Here is an 18,736-nt window from a genome sequence, read left to right as displayed (position 1 = left end):
ATCATTATTATGTTTTAGATCCAATATTTTCACACACTTGGATTCATCAAAACATAATATTGACTGGCATTGATCCCCAATTTTATTTAGTTAAAACCCTATATTATTGAAAAGTGCATTCTTATTTTATTTTCACTATCTACAATTACGCCCCAAAAAATTGATAGCTTGTCCATAGATCACTTTCAGAAGTTGGGTCAGTGGGACTTGGAAGTTTTGTTTAAAAAGTACATGTACCGTATTCGTCCGAGTATTAGTACCATGTTTGATGAGTAAACCCCCAATTGGGATTTTACTTTGGATTTGTAGTGTCCCTGGACCTAGAGCTGAATGCTGGGATCATTCATGGTTGACTTTGTAAAAAACAATAATAATAATAATAACATGATTTCAAAATGCATTGGATTTGTATCAATTTTGAAACCATTAATAGACCATGACATCATTGACATGAATACAAATTATAACTTTACTTCTTTACATATTTAAGACACAAAACGTTATTTTTAAAGTCAACCATGAATGATTCTAGCATTTGGCTCTAGGTCCAGGGACACTCCAATCCGGAAAAATTTATTTTTATTTTGTAAAATTAAAATTAAATTTTCAAAAAAGAAAGAAAAAGTTCTACAGTCGGTCGGATGAGACGGTTGATAAGACGAGAACAAGCAAACAACTTTTTTGCCTAATATGAACACTATTAATGAAATTGCCCAACACTGCTGATTTACCAATAACATTGTCCAGTCCACAGGTACATACACATAGTACATGCATGACCAACAACACTTCCATCTCTGCTAGAGCTGTAACAGAGTTATAGTCTGAATAGGCACATACATAGTTTATCAAGGTATGGGTGTGGAGTATCTGTAAACTTGATCAGGGTAAGGGTGTGTGCGTGTGGCCCAGGGTGCGATTGTGGTCAGTATTTCAAAATGATATGAGTTCCGCTGTGGTTGGGGCCGGTGGTGGTTTTTTTTTTCTTTGTTGAAGGTGTATGTGGATTTGCCATGGCCGACGGGTACCTTTTCAGCTAATTTGGTACATATCTCATTCTCTTCTCTTGCTTTAGCTTCTTGCTGCAGGTGGTTCCTTTCAGTTCCAGCAGTACAAGTTCAAATTTCATCTGTAAAAAAATCAATTAAAAATATTTTTAATTTAATACATTTTTCTTACCAAGATTAAATTGAACAATTAATCTACCGAGCCCACAAAGTGGCATGGAAAGGGAGGGCGCTGTTTGGTTTGCTCGGAGTGAGACATGCGATAGTTTTGCTCCGATTTTGGCTTCAAAATCCCGGTGCTGGCAGAGTTATTCGTGTTTTGTTGTGATTTTTAACAGATTGCTGATTAACTATGGGTCCTAAGGGTCAACAAAGGAAACCTGATAGAACACCAACAAAGCAGGTACCTCCAAAGAAACAAAAACTGGCGTCATCACCAGAACCAAATTGTGTTATCATGGACGACATCAACGAGGTCAAGGGTCAAGCTAACAATATGGCGGCCTCCATGGCCACGAAGAAGTTGCACTTTGTCAACGAGTACGATGGACCCTCAGTAGTATATGGGGAATTGTGTTTTTTCAAAACTTTCATACACAATCTTGCAAATTAGGTTTTTCTGAATCAAAATTTTGTGAGGATTCCAAAAATCATGGGTGTCATTTTTTTAAAGCTGTTCTTGGGTGTTTTTTGGGCGGATTTTGGGCGAATTCTGATTTTCAGTATTTGGCATATATTATGGCATAAAAATCAACTTATTTAAGTCATATATTGGATTTAAAGGCTTTTATATTATCATTCCAAACTTTAAATACACTTTAATATGAACTACCTCAAATATTGAAGAAATGTGTTCAAATGTTTAAATTTGTGGGGGCCTACATGTCTACAAAATTCCAGATGCAGCAGTTGGTGGCCATCTTATTTTTCAAAAAATTATGTGATATCAGAAGGACATTCAGAATGCAATTTGATGTGTCTGATGTGCTCTCATGTCTTAAAGAGCAAACCCTACATATAGAACTGGTTCCAGTTACTCGCACCCAGGAGGGGATGCCTGTCATGGTCCCCTATGCACTGAACATATCACCAGTAGATTGCTACTTCATCAATGTCAATATCAGCAATAGTAGTATATGGGGAATTGTGTTTTTTCAAAACTTTCATACACAATCTTGCAAATTAGGTTTTTCTGAATCAAAATTTTGTGAGGATTCCAAAAATCATGGGTGTCATTTTTTTAAAGCTGTTCTTGGGTGTTTTTGGGCGGATTTTGGGCAAATTCCGATTTTCAGTATTTGGCATATATTATGGCATAAAAATCAACTTATTTAAGTCATATATTGGATTTAAAGGCTTTTATATTATCATTCCAAACTTTAAATACACTTTAATATGAACTACCTCAAATATTGAAGAAATGTGTTTAAATGTTTAAATTTGTGGGGGCCTACATGTCTACAAAATTCCAGATGCAGCAGTTGGTGGCCATCTTATTTTTCAAAACGGCGCCCATTTTGGCAATACATTCCCAATAGTGTTTAAACGGACCCTTCCTATTGTGAATTTATTGGTACAGTAGCATTTGTTTTAAGCTTAAGATATTATTTATGACGTATGCACTAACATCGACGACTTTGATATTCAAAATGGCCTCCAAAAATTCAAAATGGCCATAAATTCAACTTATTTCCTCCAAACATTATAATGAGCATTGTAAAATATAAGTTTAAGCAAGTAACATGTTAATTAATATACCAACACATACACAAACTCCATAATACACTGCAAATACACACCACACCACCCCACGCCCACATTCAAATGCTCACCTATAATTATGAATTCACTTTCTACGATGACATTTTGTTATAAAATAGTTCCCGAATTTAAGATCTGTAACCTTATTCCACCTTAAATGTCTTCATCCGTCTCCTCAGGATATGATAATGATAATTATGTTCCCGCCAAGTTTGATGTACTCTGGGCCAGCGCATACCCATACCCTAACCCGTAATCCTAATCTGTACCCAATACCCTTAACTCGGTACCTCATAACCATGTACCCTGCTAAATGTACATCGTACTCTGATACCTGTTCATGTAGGCCTACCCCATAACATGTATCCCCGTACTAGTAGCCGAATGCTCCTACCCATATCCTCTTCGGTTCTCATAACCATGTATTTTTGGTACATCTATCCCCATCCCTGGCCAGTACCCCTACCCATCCCTGGGACTCCTAGACTCATCCATGGACCCAGTGGCCCATAACCTGATATGTACTCGGGCCAGCTAGCCCATAACCCCATCCTTGGCACCCCCCTGCTGCTATGTCCCTACGCCACTGCTAACCACATCCTTAGTACCCTACGTCTCTTACTTCAGTACCCTTGCACAGTCGTCATTACTCCTAATGTCATCCCTGGGACTCCTAACACCAAACCTGGAACCCCAAACCCAATCCATCCCCAGTACCCCTAACCCTATCCTAACCTTAAACCTACTACGGGACTTTTAACTCAATTTCTAAAACCTAAAAAGTCTGTCCCCGAGACTAGACAGACCCCTAATCCCATCTTCGGCACCTGTAACCCCACATACGGTCCCCCTTACCCAGTGCCCGGTACCCCTTACCCCGTGCCCGGTACCCCTTACCCCGTTCCTGCATGGTACCCAGTACCCCAACCCTGGGAACCCTAACTCAATCCCCAGTACCTCATCCTATCCCTGGGACCTCAAACATGACCATGTGTCCTCTAACCCCATTCCTGGAACCCATGACTGGTCATCCCTGAAACCCTAACCCCTTCACCGGGACACATTACCCGTTGTACCATTTACCCTGCACAGTCCTCAGTACCACTAGTCCCATCCTCTGTCCCTGGTACCCATTATCCAAACCCTGAGGCACTTAACTCTATCCCCAGTCCCCTTACCATATCCCTAGATCCCCTAACACTGACCATGGGGCTCTCCCCATTCCTGGAACCCCTAACCCTCGTCTCCGGAATCCCTAACCCTGTTCCTTGATACCCCAAGCCCCATTGTCGATACCCCTAATCACATCCCTGGAACCCCTAATCCCTTCACCTGGACCCATAAACTGTTGTCCCTGGGACCTTGGGGAACCCTGTCATTGGTACACCTAACCTTCTTTCATGGTCAACCCTAAACATGTCCTTGGTATTTCTAACCCCATCCTTGATATACCTAATGTTGTCTCCGGTACTCTTTATCCCATCCCTGGTATCCCTAACTCCATCCCTAGAAACCCTATATAAGTCCATCCCCCAGGACCCATAACCCATTTGTGTGATCACTCGGTACCCTTTACCCTGCAGTTCTCAATACCCCTATTTTTTTTCCTGTTTGAAGGTGTACAGGAAGTTGCCATGGTTTGGGGGTATATTTTTTTTAGCAATATTGATATATCGATGGGTGGGTTTTCAGTGGAGACCAATGCAACCAAATGGGCACATCAGGACAAAAGTGCCCTTAAATGCACCCATTGAAGGCAAATTTGGGTGCATTTTGTGAAAAATTGGTATCCTGATGGGTTGCAGAAACAGCAAAAAGAAGGTATAGAAAAGTCAGCATCCGAAAATCTGTGTGGCACATCTCCGTTCAAAATATTTGAAGAACCCCCTCCCCTGCTGCCATGGGCTTATGGATGTATTGAAACAGCCTGTAGCCCAAACTAGCACCACCAACTGCTCTTGTTCTTGTTTAAAGGATACACATATGGGCCAAGAAACATTTTCTATGGCATTTTAAAATGTTATAATATCCAAAATGAAGTCATCATTTAAATGTGAAACAGATATAGGTCAACTTGCACAAGGGGGGGGTGCATTTAGTATCGGATTTGTGTGTGTTATTATTTTAATATTCATGGCACATGTCCAATCTCCTATTTTACCAGCTTGATATAGGCTCATTGTATGATTGAAGGAAATAAATTGATCTCGGTGGCCATTGTGAATTCTTGGTGGCCATTTTGAATTGAAAATCATCAATATTGGTGCTACTGCATGCCAACATGATAAAACTAATACAACAAGCCTAAAACAAATGCTACTGTGCCAATAAAACCATTGCTACTGTGCCAATAAACCACATTGGGAAGGAGCAGTTTGAAAAATATTGGAAATATTTTGCAAAATGGGCGCCAGTTTGAAAAACAAGATGGCCGCCTTCTGCTGCATCTGGATTTTTGTAAACATGTATATATAAATATGTTACTTGTGACCCAAACAACATGCTAGGATATGTGGCACATTGTCATTATCAAAAGGCCACAGGACTTATAAACTGGGTAGTAGGGCCTACGCTCGAAGTTTTTGTATCAAAAAAGTACATGCATTAGCTATGAGTGACGTAAGGCTACCATAGCAACAGATGAATACAATTGTTGACTATATCGCTCTGCACTGTACAAAGTTTACGTGGTACCTATGCATTGAACCATACATGTAGATGTCAAAGAAAAGGGAAAGACCTGGACCGTAACTCTATAGAATATTCATATCATGCTGATCACTCGCACCTGTAAGATTAGTATTTTTGTAAAAGAGCGGTATTATATTCAATCTATGAATGCAGACATACACATGTGATGAGTGCAACCTGCTTGTAATGCAGGGCGATAGAGTCAAAAATTGTATATATCTATTGCTATGGTAGTTAATCCAATTATGACGTCACTTCTACGGCGAATAGTGACAAACTTGTTATCTTTTCACATTTGAAAACACTCTATATATATACATTATAAATTGCACCCAAAAGCACCCAAAAATACCTACAATCACCCAATTTGATAAAAGTGTCTGTCCAAATTTCTTCTGGGATAACATTTGACCATTAATTTTTATTAAAAAAAGTATTCAGGACACATTAGTAGGGATGCCCACTCTCAATACAGTTTCCACTAGAGCGATTTTTCATTTACTGTGTGCGTGCACTCACACACGTATTGTCTATGGAGAAACTGATCGATACAAGAAATCCCAGGCATGTTAAATGGCGTACATACTTGTTTTGATCCAAATGTAGGCCTACATCAGGGTGTTTCAAGAAATTCCTGATTCCACCAGAAAACATTCACCAAACTTTTTCCTGTTTGGTCAGTAAATAGAGAGGACCTTCCTGCATGAAGAGATCAACTTTTTTAATGAAAAATTTAATGAGATGAGAACTACAACAGGTTGAAGTGACACCATTCCGTGCATCAGGTGTTCAAACGCAATTATCTCCGAATTTGGAGTGAATCAGACAAGCAAACTTACATACTCATAAAATTTAACTATTTATGAAGACAAAATGTGTAGGATGTTAAGAAATTTAAGAATGTTTAAGCCTACATGCCCATCTCAAATCATGCACTTCCCGTGCACTTCTCACTACCATGTCCATTTCATAGGGAGTATAAAAACCGGGGACCATCATGGCTTCCATGCACACAGTGTATTGCTCAATGTAGTAAAGATAACCTTTGAAGCTCTTTGAGTTGGAGCAAGTTTCTCAAAATTGGTAGTGATTAATGTTACCAAACTTATGCCATGATGAAATATAATAATTTTGCAGATAAAATGTGCTGACCTTAAAAGATTGAACAATGTTTAAGACTACCGCTTTTCATTTGAAATAATGCACTTATTGTTCATCTCCTCTATGGAGATATTTTCCATGGCGGCCATCTATGATCATGCTTGAGGTTTCAACAAACAAACCATGGGTTTTGAGGTCTTATAGTTTTTGTTGTATGTCAACAAAATCGATTAAATTTTCAGGATGATCTTATTTTCATGTTGTTATAAGCAAATATAATGTTCCAGATAAGATAGTTAATAAATACATTAAGAAAAAGTACCTTAAAGTTGCACTTTCTGTTAGTATTCCTTTTTGGACTTTAACTTTTTAACATGTTCTAGCAGCCCTATATAAAACCGTGACACTCGAAAGGCCATATCTCTGGAATGAAACGTCCGATTAAGATTATTTAAACGCCAAAATGTTTCTTTCATCAATTCCCATCCAATAAGTTAGGTCTGAATCAATTTAAAAGTACTTCAATTTTTAGTGGACATGCCTAACATTAGTTCATATTATACAGCAAATAAAATGGAAATTGGGCTGAAAACATATGAATTATTAAAAAATATGATAGTTGCCAAAAACCGCCCAAAAAACACCCAAGAACAGTTTTGAAAAAATGACACCCATGATATTTTGATTCTACATAAAATTCTGCTTAAGAAAAACCTTGGTGGCAAGATTGTGTATGTAAAAAATGAAAGCAAAAAATAAATGACATTTCCCCATATACTACAGGTGAGAATGATTCTCCAAACATGCCAAAATGGTTCAGACAATTTGAAATTCGTTTGGATCAGCGGCTAAACAAACTTGATCAGGTGGCTGAGAAGATTGAGAATCTGGCGTCGATGGTGGAGGAACATGATCAGAAATTTGCTAGTGTACAGTATGATATGGCCTCTCTCAATGAGCGGTTCAAGAACCTGAAAACAGAGAACGAAGAACTATATTTAAAACTAGATGACCTTGAAAACAGAGGTAGGCGTATTAATCTGATATTCCATAATGTTCCGGAGAAGGCTGAAGCTCGTGAGAATTGTATGGAGACCGTTTAACTAATAGTCACTAATAGTCACTAATAGTGACATCATCAATAACTATGTTGGTTTTGAGCAACCCTGTGAGGCTGTTGTTGAAAGGTGTCACCGTACAGGACAGAAAGGTGATAAACCACGCATCATCCATGTTGCTTTTTCATCGTATGCCGTCAGAGAAAAAGTTCAGTAAAACTTGCATCTCTAAGTTTAAGCAGAGTTCATACAACGGTACCAAGATCGCGGTTGGGGAAGACTTTTCGAGGAGGGTCGTCCAAAAAAAAAAAGCAAAAATGGCTCGCTTTAAAGTCCTAAAAGAGGAAGGGAAGCGTCCTTTCTTTCTGTACCCAGCATCACTCAGATACAGAGTGAATGGAAAGCTCATTTCAGCTGACTGAGCCGTTTTCATGCATTTCTTTGCATCCTTGTTATAACTTTAAATGTTGAACTTTGTGACTTTACAATGAAGACGCTGCCTCTCGCTATTTTTTATAGTGATAGTATTAAAAAAGAACTGTAAAGCTGGTTACCATTTTCACACTTCGCGATCTCTGTTGCGTTTGTATTTGAATCGGCCTTTTCGTAAGTGTAATGAGATAGAATTTTGAGATAAAGTTATCTCATTTTGTTGCACATTCTTTGTATGTATGTAATTTCTTAAATTTTATAGCATGGTTCTTGAACAATTTAAAAGTTGTCATTTTCTCGTCTTCCATACTATGTACAAGATTCAGGGGTGGGATTTGTTTAGGTTTTTCCAGAATTCTGGCCAAAATTTTTGCCTTTTGGGTGATTTTTTTTTTTTTTTTTTCTTCTTTTTTCTATTTTCTGGATTTTTTCATGCTTTGAATCGCACCCCTGAATATTGTTGTTTTTCATAGATCAGACCTCATTGAATTGTTGTTTGAATTTTCAACAACATTTGTTATTACATGCATATGTTTCTACAAAATGTAGCCCATCTTGACTGGAAAGCAAGGTTCTGGTAATGCTTCTTCACTGCTTGGGTTTGATGCGCTCACCGGGGGTCACCGGCGTCTTCAGCTGTTTATTTCTAGCTTGTGGTAAGATTGAAGAACTGCGTAATTTCAATTTGTATTGCGCTCTTTATAAGTTCCTAACATGTTTCACATGGAGCTTGAGCACTGTGAGATTGGTCATGTTTTCTCCTCATCCATGTTTAAGATGATTGTCCATCGATCAGGCTTCACTGAATCTTTGTATCAATTTTCAAAACAAAATGTTGCACTGTTTAAATTCTTCATGTTTTTCTTGTAGCCTAGAGAGCAGGATGACACTTCTGCGCTGCCTGGATTTGGTGCGCTCCCCGGGGCCCTTTCACCGGGTCGACGGGCGTCTTCCGCTGAAGGTGCCGGTTGGTCCGGTGGGGGTGCTCTGGCGGGTGTCCCGGGTTTGGGTCGTGTGGGGTGTTGTTTTGCTTTCTATTTACATTTTTTCCTAATGTAAGCATGAATTTGCATAATTTTTTCCTATCTTGACCATTTTAATACGGTCTTGTTGGTCGTGTTTTAGTGCATAAATTTTTGCACTAAAAAAATAATCAATCATTCAAATTTGTCTTTTGCCAGCACTGTTGGATTTTGAACTGATTGTTTTGCTGCCTTTGTCCCAGTGTTCAGGGCTGTTGCGTGATTTGAGGCCCTGACTTCGTGTGGCGTCGGCGCTTTTCAATTGCGTGTTCTTAATCAACTTTTTATGTTTTTTTTTCCTCCTTTTATGTTTCCTTCTCCCTTGTTTTTTTTTGTAATGTTTGCAGCTGTACATGTAATTCAAGATCCAACTACATTAGGTTTTGTGTATTCTACAGGTATGTTAGGGATATTGAAATTATATGCAGTATTTAGAATGACATACAATGTACATGTGTGTTTTTATTGTAACCTTATGAACATTCAAGTATTTACATCAGAAGAGGATATCTTCGGGATTTTACTACCAATAATTAAATGGTTCTAACTTTAAGTACTTTTAACTGTAGAGGTATTCAGGACACTTTCAAGCGTAAAAAAGTTTTTCATTACCTTAGGTCAATAGGAAGTGATATTATTTTTCTGCAGGAGACCCATTCTTCTACTACAGAGGAAACATTTTGGAAAACACAATGGGGTGCTCATGCCTGGTTTAACAGTTATGCTTCTAACAGCAGAGGGGTGGCCATTTTGATTAGTAATTATATTTCTGTTGATGTTAAATCCATTTATAAAGATCCTAATGGAAGGTTTTTAATTTTGTCTGCTGTTTTGAATGGGTTCCCAGTTGTTTTGACAAATATTTATGCCCCTAATGCTGATGATCCCCAGTTTTATTTGGATGTGTTTGCCCACTTAGATAAATTTGATGGTTCATCCCTTGTTATTGCTGGTGATCTAAATTTAGCTTTGAGTGATCTTGATTACCGTGGTTCTCGTGCTCGCCATTCAAATATTAATGCAAGTGAAATGGTCAATATTTTGATCGAAGATTTGAATTTAATTGATGTATGGCGGCATTATCACCCTAACCTTAGGCATTATACCCGTCATCAACACAATCCTAAGGTTTTATCAAGATTGGATTATATTTTGATTTCAGAGAATATGATTGGTTCCTGTTATGGTTCTAAAATTCTTCCTGGGGTTAACTCAGATCACTCAATTGTTAATTTGAAATTTGATTTGGATCCCAACCCCCATGGCAGAGGCTACTGGAAATTGAATTGTAATTATCTTCGTAAAGATGCTGACTTTATTAAATTTATTAAAAATAAAATTGAGGAGTTTAAAATGACCAATCTTTGTAACACTGATTGTAATTCCAATTCTATCTGGGATGCTTTCAAATGTACCATCACTGGTTATTGTATTGAGTACACATCTAGAAAGAAGAAAGAGAGAACATCCTCTAAGAATAACCTTATTAATAAGATTAAGGAGCTTCAACTCAAATTGGTCGATGGTCTTGATGACGATGCTTATGCTACTATCAATGATGAGCTTAAAGAGTTAGATTCCCAGTTGAATAAGATTGTTGATTTTGAGACTGATGGGCTTATCACTAGATCCGCTGCCGTTGGGCAGAAGAGGGTGAGAGAAGTTCCAAATACTTCTGCAATTTGGAGAAAAGATCTAATGAAAAGAAAAGCATTAATCGCATCAGGACTGCCGATCAAGATATGATAACAAACAAAAAGAATATTCTGGAGGAAATTCACAAATTTTATAGCAAGTTGTACCAATACTCTGGTATTGAAAAGAATTGTACTGAGTATGATGTAACAGTTAATGATTTTTTAAACCCTCTTGATATTCCCAAGCTCTCCAATGAAGATAAAGATAATCTTGATCAGCCCCTTTCAAAAAATGAGGTTTTTCAGACTATTTCTTCTATGAATCACAACAAATCTCCAGGGTATGATGGCTTACCCGTCGAATTTTACATCATTTTTTGGAACGACATTAGTGATATGCTTCTTGACTCTTTTAATTTTTCTTTTGAAAGTGGCCTTCTTAGTTTGTCCCAAAGAAATGGAATTATCACTTTATTGCCAAAGAAAGATAAGGATCTATTGGAAATTCAAAATTATAGACCAATCTCACTTCTTACTACTGATTACAAAATTATTGCCAAGACTATGGCTAACCGTTTAAAGAAATGTATTGGTAATTTGATCCATTCAGACCAGTCTGGCTTTTTAAAAGGTAGAAGCATTGGTAATAACATTAGGCTACTTTTAGATGTAATTGATTTTACTGAGGCGAATGATATCCCTGCCGCTGTTATTTTATTAGATATCCAAAAAGCATTTGATTCGGTCAGTCATGAGTTCCTCTTTAAAGTGTTGGATCATCTTAATTTTGGTGAAAATTTTATCAAATGGGTTAAAACTTTTACTCAGCCAGGAAATCTTTTTTGTTATTAACAACGGTTTCCTTACAAAATCAGTCAATATGGAACGGGGCATATTTCAAGGTTGCCCAATCTCCCCATACCTTTTCCTGTGTGTCATGGAGACGCTTGGGAGTGCAATTAGGATTAATTCCAATATTAAAGGTATTTTGGTTAACAGGAAAGAATTGAAAGTGTCCATGCTTGCTGATGACACTACATGTTACATTGATGGTTCAAAGGAATCATTTCAAAGTCTGTTTGATATCCTCAACACTTTTGGTAAATGCTCTGGTTGTAAGGTAAACATGTCTAAATCCAAATCAATTTGGATAGGCTCTAAAAAAGGCAACCAAGAGTTTCCATTTCAAGATAAGGGGCTTTGCTGGGTTCAAGACAAATTCAGTTACCTTGGTATTAATTTTTCCCTCAATCTGAGTTTGTTGTTTGACTTAAATTATAAGGTGAAACTGAAGCAAATTGAACAAACCTTAAATTGTTGGAAAGCTAGAAGTTTGTCACTCATTGGTAAAATTTGTGTCATAAAATCTCTTTTGCTTCCACAGTTGTTGTATCTTTTTCTGTGCTCTGTATAAAAATTCCAGAAACTTTTTTCAAAAATTTAAATAAATTATTTTTAATTTCATCTGGAATGGGGAAATGACAGAGTGAAGAGGGATTTTGTATGTCTTGATTATTCTTTGGGTGGTTTATTATGGTTAATGTAAAGTGTTTTTGGAGGCTCAAAAATTGATTTGGGTAAAATATTTACTTGATGACAACTATGAGTGCATGTGGAAATCTCTTGAGATTTCTTTTCTTCAAAAATTTCATTCTGATGTTAAAATTCTGTGGAAATCTCATGCACCTGAAAGTATTCTTTCGCGTCTGAAGAATGTGCAGCTGGTTGATTCAATAAGATCGTGGTATTCTTTTAGAGATAAAGCCACTGAAGACCTTGGTTATGAGATCCGAGAAATGAGGAGTCAGAATAGCACTTGTATTTGGTTCAATAGAAGTATTAGATCCAAATCAAAACAGTATTTTTATTACGATTCATGGTATACTAAAGGGATTTGTACTCTATCTGATGTTCTTTATGATAATCTTCCCACACCAGTCTTAAAATCTTTTGACGACTTAATAATTGAATTTGATATCTCTTACAGAGATAGGAGAAAATATAATGTGTTGATGGATAGCATTGTTCATTATTGTGGGATGCTGGATGATTTTGAGGACCAGGATTTTGACACTTTCGACATTTTCTCTAATAATCTTATCCTGGTCCCCAGGGTCCCTCGCTACACCTACAGTATAATGTTAAACAAGCTTCCCCGGAAAGAATTCAAAAATTCTGGGAAGATATCTTTGAAGATTTTTGTGATAAGGGGAATGTAGGGTGGGAAGAAATTTATATTCGGAATTTCAAATGTACCATTGAGACTCAATTAAGATCATTTTATTTTAAACTATTCCATAAGGCAATTGCTTTCAACAGCTTTCTCCACAAAATTGGAAGAAAAGATTCTCCTCTTTGTTTCTTTTGTGACAAATTTCCCGAAACTGTGGTTCATGTTTTTTGTGAATGTGATAAAGTTAAATGTATCTGGAATGAGTTATTTAACATGTTAAATGACAAACTTCACCTGAATATTCAGTTTAATAGTTTTGACCTTATGTTTGGTATTGCCAATGATAATTTACTTTCCTTTTTTAATATTATGCAGTAAATACTACATTTACAGATGTAGATTTCAGGAAGTGAACCCAAACTTTACTGCTTTGAAAAACTTCATTTTGATGAAAAGAAAAATGGAATATGATATTGCTTATAAAAAGGGTAAATTAAGTAATCACTTTAAAAGTGGTGCTTTGACATTTGATGTACAAGGTGCATCAGCACTGTAATATTGGTTTGCCATTATGTCACATGTACATGTATGTTGACTCTGTATGATATACAAATTGTATCTCATTATTCATTATTTGTGCATTATGTAGTACACTATGCCATGTATGTACATGTATACACACATTTGCAGCTGTAATTGTGATTCTCTGTGATTATATTATTCTTATGTTTGCTTTTTCCAATAAAAAATATAATGACAAAAAAAAAAAAAAAAAAAAAAAAAAAAAAAGTGGCATGGAAAGAAAAAACATATCTTGGGCCCGATTTAGTAGCTTGGGCCCCAGACTTAGTAGTTCAGGCCCCAACTTATTAACTTGGGCACGAGATAGTAACTTGGGCCCTCGCTTTAGTAGCTTGGACCCCGACTTACTAAGTTGGGGCCTTGAGAGTTACTATGTCGGGGCACAAATTACTAAGTTGGGCCCTAAATTACTATTTCAGGGCCCTAAGTTTCTATCTTCAGGCCCCAAATTACTAAGTCAGGGCCCTGTGTTACTAAGCTGGGGCCTAAAGCTACTAAGTTAGGGCCCTGAATCTCCTGAGATTATTTTTTCTTTCCTTGCCACTTCTGGAGCTCCATAACAACCTGGAATATTGCAATGCTAAATGATTCCATGAAATTTGAATGCTCTCATTTGATTTTGATTTTGAATTATGCATACGGTACATATTAAGCCAGGGATTTTCGGGCGGGCTCGCGGGTATCCACCCAAAATTAAGTTACTCGGGCAGGAAATACCCTGCCCGGGTGCCCGAAATTCAAAGTAGTTTTGTAGTGTCCCAGGACCTAGACCTAAATGCTAGGATCATTCATGGTTGACCTAAAAAAAAAATTGCATGATTGTTTGTTTTTAATATAAAAATTGATAATTTGTATTCATGTCATACTCGATTAATGATATCAAAATGCATTCAAATTCAATAAACATCATGCAATTTTATTTGAGGTCAACCATGAATGATCTAGGCCTAGGTCCAGGGACACTACAAAACCAAAAAAATTAAATAACTTAAAAAAATAAAATTGGATTTTTTCTTTGTTGCAATTTCGGGTACCCGGTTACCCGCCCGAAAAATGCACTGGGTACCCGCCGCTATCCGGGCACAAATTCAGTAACCAATGTTCATTCTATGTGATCCAATTATGCATAATGCACTTACTTGTAAACGTTTCAGCAAACACTGTTGCTTTTGTCAACACTTGACGAGGAATGACATTTGATTGAATTATAATAAGAATAATTTGGTATATAATTTTACAGAGTCCTTCGATACCAGGGTCAAAATTCATGGGGAAAAGGCAATTCTCCCTCAATTCTCCCAAAATAGCCCCCATGGAAAAAAAATTGTCAATGGCAAAATACACACATGAGGGCTATTTTGATTGGAATCTGTCCCGGAATCTGTCAAAAATAGCTATTCAAAAAAGTATTTTGAGGCCTGCCCGGAACATACATTCATTTGCCTTAGGGCATGTTCACATATGAATTATTTACCCGGGACCCGAGTTAATCCGGGTTGTACCCGGGTCCCGGGTTCAAAAAATCTCTGTTCACACTATAGCCACTGTCATGAAGAAAATTGACCCGGGTTGATTATTTTACCTAAGCCTACTGATGATGCAGGCGTATAGGCCTACATATTCTGTCATTGACTATTACCGGTATATATAACAGGCTCTCGGCCTAACTATGCTAATTTTTTAAATTTTATTTTCTAATTCCACCTTATGTAATTTATCTAGTTGCTTCTGTTTTTGGTTAAAAACTCACAAAAATAATTGTTACTTCTTGATTCGATAATACTAGTAATTTGTTTGCATGAAAATAACTTTCTTATCTCAGGAATAGATGTTTATTGATTTTATTGCCAAAGAACTGAATCATTCTTTTCCCAGTGCAGACAGACACAATAGAAATGGGGTGATAATGGTTGCGTTTACTTCTAGTAATGCGGGTCAAACAGTGAATTTCTGTTCACACTACATTTGACCGGGTCGTACCGGTTTGACCGGTTTTAACCTACTCTTTCCTAGGTTGAAAAAAATTGACCCGGTCGATTTTTTGAGGTTTTTTCCTGTTCACACTTATAACCAACCCGGGTCTAACCCGGGTTGTACCCGGGTCCCAGGGCAAAACAGGCATAGTGTGAACACGACCTTAGACCGTACGGCATAATCCTTCATATAAAAACAATAACAATTTATTAAACTCATTGTACGTACCAGATTTTTGATGATTCACAGTTGAGTTCTCCATACACCATGATTTGAAGTCACAATGACTCAACATCTCCAGAATGCAGTTGCTGTAACTGTCCAGTTCACTTCAAGTTGACATCACTGATTACAACCTAGTTGTGAAAATTCAAAAAATTAGATTTTAAAATTGAGCAACCTTTAATAAGAATATTTCCTCCCTGTTTCAGGGTCAGAATTTTTCGCAAAGATTCTCGTATTAAACAGATTTACGTGAATCAAAGTTGATTCTTGCAAACGTTTGTAGTTTACACAGAAGATGATTTGCTGGAATCAAATGATTCCCGCAAATTTATTCTGCAAGAATCAATATTGATTCGCGCACTGTTCGGTTTTTATTTGGCGGAAATTATTCGGCTTTTGTTACTGCGCGCATCAATGTCCTTCTCACGATTGCGTAAATTAAAGCGTGCACCAGGGCTGTCAACTCTCACGCACTGGCTGGGAGTCTCACGCATTTGGTCATTTTCTCACGGTCTCACGCCAAGGTTGTATAATCTCACGCAAAGAGCTGTAAAATTAGTAAAATCTCATAATTTGATGTCCAACCCCCCAATCACACACACAATTTTCAAGCAGCATGGCTTACATAGCCATGGGTCAAAATGAACAGTGTATTTGCAAAAAATAATTCCGCCCCGGTATGGAAGTGTCTCACGCCTACAGTCTGTCCACATAGAAGTACAAACCAAATTTGTGGGATCGGGGCGATGCTTTGCGTCACACGCTTGAACGCCGACGCGTAAAAGAGCGTGGTGTACTCCGCAAATACAAATCGCGCAGCAGTTGGCGCGCCAAAGAAGCATTGCACTGAAATAATTATTCTCATAGACCTACCTCCAGTTTCCGAGGTCTATTTACTTCGTACTTCTAAGTGGACAGACTGTAGCAATTCCAAAGACAGTTGACAGCCCTGGCGTGCACCGATCATTACGTAATGCACAACTAGCGTAAACATTGCGCCCAGCCGCGTACAAGCCATTCTATATCATTACACGGCGTTATTTTTTCCGCCTTATATAAACCGAACAAACTTTAATTAATATATTTATTTTATTGCACCGTGGTAGGCCTAGTTAGGAGTCTAGCCTAGCATGCCTAGCCTCCGAATACTATCAATCATGCTATCGTTTTGCTTTGAAATTCAGTCAAGAGTCTTGACACTGTTCTTACCCCGTAAAAGATATGGCCTGTACAAAATGAAGTAATCATGCACATCCTATGTATGTTTCAATGACACTTGAATACCATGCTTACCGTATTAAAATCCGAGGCAGTCGGTACTGTAGTTTGTACGGTGTGAATGCATGTCATCACTGTGGTGAGTGGCGACGATCTTTCCTCCTCAAAATCAAGGCAATTATTATGACTTGACGGGGTGCAAATGGTCTCAGTGTGTTGCAAATATAAAAGTGTTTCCCATGAATACTTTCAAAGACATGTACATCATCGCAAAGTTCATTAAAAAGTGAAAATTTGAGAAATATGTAATGGCGATAACAACGGTAACTCCAAATTGATGGCAAAGAAGGTTTAAAACGGGGGATTCGATCCGCTTATGAAAAAATGAAGACGCGTACGCGACGAGTGGATTTTAGCTGATTTTGTAGTTGGTTGTTAATTTGTTTGTACGCAACATACAGGGAACTTAAAAATAAACTGCCGAGTACTGGTTAAGCGTCAGATCAGGGCTCTGAAGTGTTTATCAGGTTTATGATTCCGCGTCTCCGCGCGCAATGACGTAATCAAAATCTACTAAATATTCAAATTTCACTGCTCCTGTTTTAGAACGTTGTTTGCTCCAGTCCTCAATACAGCACAGTGGAGCGGCCGTGCGTGAGTATTCGAGGACTGGAGGATCGAGTCTATATCCCGCTAGTCTTACTATAAATAGGGGAATGTTGTATGTATCTATGTATCTACACTACAAGATTCCTGGCGACGGTGTACCTCTGCTGCACTGGTACTTTGCAGGTACTACTGCTGCTACTACCGAGTACCCCATCCCGTGGTAGCCGACGTTGGTACTACACCAAAGTACCAGCGTCGGCCACCATACTGTAGATACTCCCGTAGTTGAGTACCTATGTCGGTACTCCACCATGCGTCACCTCCGAGTCAACTGCGGTGTACCGAGTAGGTGACTTATAGGCACACCATAGTGTGGGTACTTCTAATAGTCCTTCCATGGAAGTACCTGCACAGTAGCCGCACCTACTGTGACCCATGTGTCACCTACTGTGTACCTCATGTGTCACCTACTGTGTACCCCATGTGTGAAGTAGCAATGAAGGTACTCTTGTCGTGTTTTTGCATTCCTAATCGAATCGCCCAGCGATCACCGTGATGCGCGTACTCACTCATATTTGGCCGTGACGACGAGTTACGAAGAAACATCATCATTTTCTCAGTTTTAAACCAAAAAAAGTCAAAATTTCCTGATGTTTATGTCTTCAAATGTTGTGCATGTAAAGATTTGCTGACTAAGATCATATTGGGCACACAGTAACTCTTGAATTAGCCTTGAATTGTAAAAGATTTTGGAAAGAAAGGTTCGCCAAATCACCGTAGATAACACACGCAATTTTCCTATTGGACTGTACGTGATGTGGGTTGCATACTCCGTGATTTTCCGTTGGTGTTTTTGGCATTTTTCGTCACAGTATAACCACTTCAGTTGTCTCGAATGTTCGGTAAGTAACTGAAGCCGATAACTTAAGTAAGCTTTATTCTCAATTCATCACCAGTTTGATATTAAAAAACGTGCTAATTAATATTATTTATAATACCATGAATACGTGGTGCTTTGTTAGTGAACTGTATGTTGACAGATGTAAAATGCACATTATTGCCAGGCTAGCCTAGCCTATAAACATGATAAAAAACTTTAAAAGCATACTGTCACTGTGATTCGAGTCATCCCCGGGGAGTAATCTCTGTTCAGTGACAGTTTAAATGTGTATTAGGCGTAATTAAATATCTGGACATGCTAGACTAAATTAAATAATAAAAAAATGAGTGAGAGGCCTATCTATGC

At 37.9% G+C, this 18,736-nt stretch overlaps 1 long non-coding RNA gene across 1 annotated transcript; it reads right to left on the bottom strand.

The window, feature by feature from the left end:
• Nucleotides 1-687: 687 nt before the first annotated feature.
• On the bottom strand, nucleotides 688-17,561 carry LOC140162200 (uncharacterized). The gene is made up of 3 exons (XR_011860220.1): nucleotides 16,957-17,561; nucleotides 15,667-15,794; nucleotides 688-1,129 (listed from the first exon to the last, which is right to left on the bottom strand). It is a non-coding gene; the product is annotated as an uncharacterized lncRNA (long non-coding RNA).
• Between the last annotated feature and the right edge of the window lie 1,175 nt (nucleotides 17,562-18,736).

This window comes from Amphiura filiformis, chromosome 10, assembly GCF_039555335.1.
Source record: "Amphiura filiformis chromosome 10, Afil_fr2py, whole genome shotgun sequence".
Taxonomy (NCBI): Eukaryota; Metazoa; Echinodermata; class Ophiuroidea; order Amphilepidida; family Amphiuridae; genus Amphiura; species Amphiura filiformis.
This window is presented reverse-complemented; position numbering and strand designations above follow the sequence as displayed.